General features: G+C 45.5%; 1 protein-coding gene and 1 long non-coding RNA gene across 2 annotated transcripts in view; one reads left to right on the top strand and one right to left on the bottom strand.

Annotated features, from left to right (window-relative positions):
* The window catches only part of LOC111965284 (inhibitor of Bruton tyrosine kinase), a 143,505-nt gene that overhangs the window by 120,926 nt on the left and 15,134 nt on the right, over positions 1-7,445 (bottom strand). The window lies entirely within an intron of this gene.
* On the top strand, positions 5,920-7,406 carry LOC139027897 (uncharacterized). The gene is made up of 2 exons (XR_011480041.1): positions 5,920-7,028; positions 7,060-7,406. It is a non-coding gene; the product is annotated as an uncharacterized lncRNA (long non-coding RNA).

Consider the following 7,445-nt stretch of genomic DNA (forward strand, 5'->3'; position numbering starts at 1 on the left):
CTTGAAGGCCCGCGGGATCTAATTTGCGACGCCTGCTGAACATCTGCTCCGCATGAACAAGCCCCCTCAGCGTCCCTTCCTCCACTCCCCTCCCCATCTCCTTCAGCTCTCCCTGGCTCCTTCCCTCTCACCATGGCCCGTCCACATCATAATAAACTTTAGGGCTTGCTCTAATTAGGCTGCGCCTGCCCGGCTGGAGGAGCCGACTGACTAGCTGCATCCTGAGCACAGTGATGTGATATCCTTTCACATCAAACAAAGAGTCCACCTCCACCACCACTGCTCTGCTAGAGGGCGCTCCTCCTCGTAAAGGAAACTAATCAGCACAATACCGTGCTGAGGCTCCATCGTCAATGAGCGAAATGGGATGGTATAAATTGCCTAAAGAAATGGCTATAGAACAAAGCCTGCTTAATGACTTCTACCATGTAGCAGCGTAACCTGTCAAAAATAAAGGAAACACTTCGATTAAAATGAGCGATGCAAAGTATCTTGAAAGCAGGTGCTTCACACCAGTGTGCGTTCCTATCAATTAGGGAAAGGGCCGCGTTCCTAGTACCTAGTCAGTTGCCGCAACTGATATGCCCCCCATTCAACCAAATGTCGTCAACTTCCGCATTTAACCCAATCCCTCTGAATGAAAGAGAGGTGCCAATTAACTCCCACTCATGCTTGGTCCTGCATAACAAATGCCCAGTTGCCCATTATTTTTGGCTTCCATGCTAGAATAAAAAAAGTCAGTTGACTTTAAAGCAGGCGTTAAAAAGCATATGCGGGTAAAGTGGTGTGATCCAGTCAGTCACCAGAATCTCAAGCCCAATTGCCGACACTTATGGCGAGATTCTGGAGCGGCCGCCTGAACCACACGCTTTCCACCACCATCAACAAAATAACAAACTGATTAAATGTCTTGTGGAGAATGTGTCGCATCCCTCCAGTAGAGTTCCAGACACTTTGTAGAATCGATCCAATGTGCATTGAGCTGCTTCTGCGACCCATGGTGGCTAAAGCCCTATTAAGACATTTTATGTTTGTTTCTTCCTTCTATTTTGGCGCAGTCTACCTGCTATTCACCGCCCTGAAGGAAAATGGGTTGTATCAAATGAAAATGCCGTTTTTTTTTGTAAAAGTAGCTAGTTGGCGTGTCCTTGACTTTTTCCTCTCTTTTTTGGCAGGAATATAATCAATACTTGCCATTAGCATCGGCCAGTACAAAGATTCTAGTTTTTACCATAAAATGTTCATCAATTTCCTTGTGATAAGGTATTAGTATGAGTCTTGCAAATGGAAAACTATTACCGTCATCAACCAAAAGAATGCCAGCGGATTACCATGAATGTAATGAGATATCGATATGCAAGTAATCCTAAAGTAGGGACACAATTTTTGTGCGTTTTCTAAAAAACTACCTCTTAGTGCTTTGTTGGCTATTTTTTGCAATATAATTTTTTATTTCACCTTATTTAACCAGTAGGCTCAGTGAGAACAATCTCATTTACAACTGCACCTGGCCCAAGAATAAAGCAAAGCCAGTTCGACACATACAAACAACACAGAGTTACACATGAATAAACAAACATACAGTCAATTAATACAGTAGAACAAAAATATATATACAGTGGTGCCAATGAGTAAGAAAAATAAGGAAGAAATAGCGCCATGTGGCGAAGTAATTACAACTATACCCAATTAAACACTGGAGCTGATTTTGTGCCAGACAGATGAATGTGCACAGTAAGAGATACTGGTGCAAAGACAAGATAAATAAATAAAATACAGTATGGGATGAGTAGTTGGATGGGCCTATCATTAACAGATGCTATCTACAGTGCAGTGATCTGCTGAGCCTGCTCTGACAGCTGCGTGCTGAAACTAGTGAGCGGAGATATGACTCCAGCTTCAGGATTTTTGCCCAGTTGTTCCAGTCATTGCAGCAGAGAACTGAAGATAGGCAGCAAAGAGGAATTGCTTTGGGCCGTGACCAGTGAGATATACCTCGCTGAGCGCTGCTATAGGGCTGCTGCTGCCTATAGTGACCAGTGAGCTGAGATAAGCGGGCTTACCTAGCAGAGACTTGTAGGCGACCTGCTAGCCAGTGGGTTTGCGACGAGTATTGAAGCCGAGCGCGCCCACCAACAAGCAGAGTACAGGTCGCAATGGTGGGTAGTAACTATGGCTTTGCGTGACAAAACGATCGGCCCACTGCTGATAGACTGCCAACCAATTTGCCTTCGAAGTACGTTCCTAATCCCACCTCTTACCGCGAGAGCTGCTTGCTCCCCGCCACTTCTCTAATATGACCTTCGTAAGTCTGCAGAACAAAGTCCTGAATAGGACATACGAAGTTCCCTCAGTCTGCATCTTGCAGATAAGAGCAATCCTTTTATAACGTCCATGGCGAGTCTGCTCACATGCATCTGCTATCTATATGATACACTCATGCGCAACGAAATTCATGTGTCAATCACATAATATACCGAATCTAAATTTGGATGATATGCCCTTCATGTGAAATCTGGCAAGCTATGAGCCATCTAAGTCCTTACCGCACCCCCATGTGTACTAGTTATACTGATACAGGTCACCACTCTCACCATAGTATCTGTGTGCTAGCTTGTCCACATATTACACAATTCTCTAAGAACCACCGCTTCTGTCTTACATACTAGTGCACTATGTCCTGCGGAGTGTTCCACTACGGCTGCAGACCACAGTCCCGCCACACTCCTTTATCGCCAACCACGAGTCACTAAGTAATCTATTATGCTCGCTAAACTGCCAAATTCCCCGCATTCTCGTCCAACATAGAGCAGAGATCTGACGCTACTCACTCAAGAAGTCACTTAGCAACCTCAGTCTTAGTCAGTATACTTGACTCACCTTGCACATTCTCATGCTCGCTCTATACAGGGCCCAGCAAGATCAAAGCTCACTAACGATTAACAGAACTATGGTGATTACTCATCATAGACTGAGATATCAGAAATCACCCCACCTAACCTTTCTCATCGCAGCCACTACAGAGCGCCCAAATCCTATCTGATTCAGAGCTCTTATTAGCGTCACAGGAGACTGAGCCAATCGAGCCGACGCCTCAGAATATGAACCCTCTGCACCGCCTCACCTCTAAAATAGAACTAGCTCACGAACCGCTCCACGACTCGATAAAAGCAGAGGCACACTGCTTGAGTTTGCAGCTTAATCAAACACTACCTCAGCCGAAGTCATTTCGTTGCTCGAAACGCTAGGCCAGAATCAGTCCATTCATTGTATCGATATATACCGCAAGGCAGACCTTAATTAGAACATGCCCTTGTTTCTCAAAACCATGGCACATTGCAAGCTCCGCAATGTCTGGTTCACGCAACCTAACTTCTCTGCATAGAGCTCAGTTGGTGTCCAAATCCCCCGACCCTTGGCGGGACCCAAGGCCGCGACAAATCGCGCCAAACACCGGCCCCCCCCGTGATTGACAGGAGCCGAAACTTGGCCAGCGTCCATGAATACTGCACAGCAATGTCTCTTATCGATGGCGGTTTTGATATCCATTTAGCACCTTGAGCTGGCTGAGGTGCACCCATAACCAGCTCTTGAAACCAGATTGCATAGCGCGAGAAGTACTGGTGGGATCGAAATATGCCGTCGTAATCTGTTTGTTAACTTGGCTCTCGAGACCTGAGAAAGGCAGGTAGGCATAAGTATTAGGTCTGTAGCAGTTTGGGTCTAGAGTGTCTCCCCCTTTGAAGAGGCGGATGAATCGCGGCAATTCCTTTCCGACGGGGAGTAAAATGGCTTGGCTGTCAGAGTGCGAAATGCATGCAGAGAAAACCAGTCTAGAGTGACTATGCCATGTCAGAGTTCCCTGTTATCAGCTATAATCCACATGGGCTGGGGAGCAATCAGATTGCCATACTGCCATGAGAGAAACACAGACTGTTCTTTCATAAAGACGTTACCACTTTATATATAGTAATTAGTGAGAGCACAGAGTTATATTCTCTTATCTGCATCTCAGACTAGGGAATTTCCTTCTATTTCACACTTTTCCGCAAAGCCCCAACCAATTTGTATTCCGTCAGGATTACTTTCCCGCCAATAACAATTTCTAAAAAAAGCCTAATACAAAATGTCATGGCTGAGGCGAGCCCTTAGAAAAAAGAGACAGATCCCTCCCCCACAATCCGGTGTTGCTCTACCCCCAGCACTACGTAGCCACCATATTGAACAACTCCAAAATCTAAAACAGTTCCCACACCTCACCCCTCGTCTAGGCTCTGTTTTATTCCTCCTTAAGGCCACTTGACAACATCATCAGGGTACTGGCGAGCTGATATTGCTGAATCCTGAGGCGTATGGAGGAGAGAGGCGGATGGCGCGAGGAGGGAGGTGGTGGAGGGGACGGTGTGCGCTCCACCCAAACCCCCCAGCCACCCCCCCAAGCATGGTTAAGGCAGATGGGCTCTGCGTCAAAAACATGTAGCATGCATTAGCATCAACAGGCCCGCTAGCTGGCAACATTTCCCGAACTTCCAGGTTTCTGCCAGGCCTTCATGAACAATCATGGTTTTAATGGTCTCCAGCCGATTCTGTTGATCATGTTTGTTTAGGTTGGCTTTGTTGGGCCTACTGTTGTTGAGCAGTGTTGTTTGGTTCCGATCCCCTCACTGTTAAATCCAGCGCAAAGCCGAAAAATATTTTATATTAGCAGCCCGCACCGTATTGTGTACAATTTCATGTTGTTTCATGTTGGGAGTATGTCCATGATATGCTTAACTTCCCAAAGCATAATTGAAGTATGTTGCTACATTGAAGGCGTCTGCTAATATTACTTTCACCAAAGAAAAAAGCAATAGTTATTCCAAACTTTGCATTAACACTCAAAAACAGCATTGTTAATTGTTATCTCTATCCTCAATTACTCTCTAAGACAAAATACAGAGTCGCTAATTCGCTTCACATCTATTTGCTACTGTTTGACCTTCACTATCCCAGGATTAATCAGTGTGGCCAGAAGGGAAAAAAACCCACTCGGGTCATGGTAATGAGTTCACCAGGGAGCTTTCTCCTTGCCTCACCCCTACACTAGAAAAAAAACCCCAAGTTTTTCCCAAGCCTCCTCTATCCATCTGAGCAAACAGGGGACGGTTAACCCATTAGAGTTAGCCAACAATACACACAGGCTTAATTTAGCCCCAATGCGGAGCGCCCTGACACCCATCAGGGCATGCTCAGCAGCGTACGCGCAGGTGGCCTCTTCCCTCAACCCGACTTGCCCTCTCCTCTGCCACGCCTGTCGCCGCACATGTCGGTCCGACCGTGAGGGGAACCGTCTCTCTTCTGCTTGACACTAGCCTTCCAATCGTTTGTATGTCATAACGTTTCTAACACCATCAACCATATAGATGCTCTGGCCGTGCTTATACCCACATAAAGCCCAACACCAGGCACAGATGGATACAGAGGTCAGTCCAGGTGCCGAGACCCATGGATGCGGCTATACCAAAGTGCCAGACATGCACATCTGGATTAGCAGCCAATATGGACTATACGCAAACAACAACCCTGCCGACTCTGGAGAGACCTTCTCTGATCCAGAGAAGTGTACGCCGTGGAGAAAAGACACAGGAATGAACGCAGCGAGAGGTCTCTACAATCGCGCATCGGAGCGCTGGATATCAGTGCTAAGGGGAAGAGAGAAGGGAGGGTCTATAACCGAAGCCTGTGGGACAATCGTTATGACATTTTCTGTAAAATCCTGGACGGAAGGAACATTCAACGGCCCTTGTTGAACGAGCAACTCAGTGACCCGAATCCCAGCAGCGCATGGACATCTCCTATTTAGAGTCCTGAGTGAGACCACTGCCGCTGTGAAAGCCGACTCAGATTCGCCGACCCACGGGTCAGCCCTTGAAAGAACCTCTCCACTCCACGGTCCTGGTCAACCTCTTTGTCAACGAGACGGTTTCCAACGAGAGCTACATCCAGAGTCTTCTCAGCGGGGAGGCTGAGATCCAGACGGAGGAGAAGCCGTGGTACGTGGGGAAGCTGACAGAGAGGTCTGGCAGGGAGGACGCGTTGCCCTGTCAGCCGCTACTCGTAGCTCTGTCGGTAACCTGTCTGGGACTGTTCTGCATCGTCGTCACATTGACTGCTTATATATGCTGCAAGAAACTGAAGAAATGGAAGAAACATCAAATGAAAAGACTAGAGGTTGAAACGCCTTTGAAGATGAACGGTGACTTGCAGGACGTCGATAGGAAGCGTATGGAAATATCAAACATTTGATGACCTTGACATTGACTTTGAGGCAAAGACTCCAGCATACTAAACTGTTACACTGCAACTGTTTATAAACAATGTGAATTGTGAAGTGTAGATTTTCATCCTCAGAAGACATAGACTGTATCTCAAATGGCACCCTTGTCCCTGTTTAGTGCACTACTTTTAACCAGGGCCCATGGTGGTGCACTATATAGGAATTAGGGCGCCGTTTGTGACACGTCCTCATTTTAAAAACGTAATAAAAGACCCATTGTGCTGTATATATTGTAGATAATATTAAATGTTTTATAACTTTATAACAAAATCTTTAAATAGACAAGATTATTTTCATTTTTATTTTATTTTCATGTAAGCCTAAGAAATGACTCCTTTTAAACTTACAAATGTTATTTTATGAATATGAGCGTGGGGGGGGGGAGGAATAAAAAATGGGAGAGATTCTATATATTTCTTTTCACAAGGATGTCTGGATCATTGGAAAAGGAATGAGGATCATTAGGTGTGTATAACGATGTTAATTGATTGATTGATTGATTGATATAACAGTGTTCTGTTCACACCCTTTCGATCGCATTGGAAAAGCCGACCCCAGAGTGCAGTGCAGGAGTCAATTAAAATCTGTTATTTTCCTCAAATCTACTGGATTTTTGTGTGAGATTAAAATGTGTATTTTGTTGTCATACCGTTTCAAGGGGATGCTTCTTGCCTGGCCACCAAACAAACCCTCTACCTGCCTCCTTAGGTGTGTCCCAAATGACACCCTATTTCCCTATATAGTGCACTACTTTTGACCAGAGCCCTATAGAACCCTATTCCCTATATAGGGCCCATAGGGCTCTGGTCAAAAGTAGTGCACTATATAGGGAATAGGGTTCAATAGGGCCCTGGTCTAAAGTAGTGCACTATATAGGGAATAGGGTTCAATAGGGCACTGGTCTAAAGTAGTGCACTATATAGGGAATAGGGTTCAATAGGGCCCTGGTCTAAAGTAGTGTACTATGTAGGGAATAGGGAACACATCCTTAGTCACCTCCCAGTGAACCTGTCATTACCAAAACCATGTGGTCATTGTCTGTCTCTGAAAACAAATCCTTGATTGAATATTAAAAAGTGCTTTATTTTCATATTATATTGCTTTTCTGCATCTGTAATGAGAACGGCCT

Source organism: Salvelinus sp. IW2-2015, linkage group LG6.1 (assembly GCF_002910315.2).
Source record: "Salvelinus sp. IW2-2015 linkage group LG6.1, ASM291031v2, whole genome shotgun sequence".
In the NCBI taxonomy this organism is placed as follows: Eukaryota; Metazoa; Chordata; class Actinopteri; order Salmoniformes; family Salmonidae; genus Salvelinus; species Salvelinus sp. IW2-2015.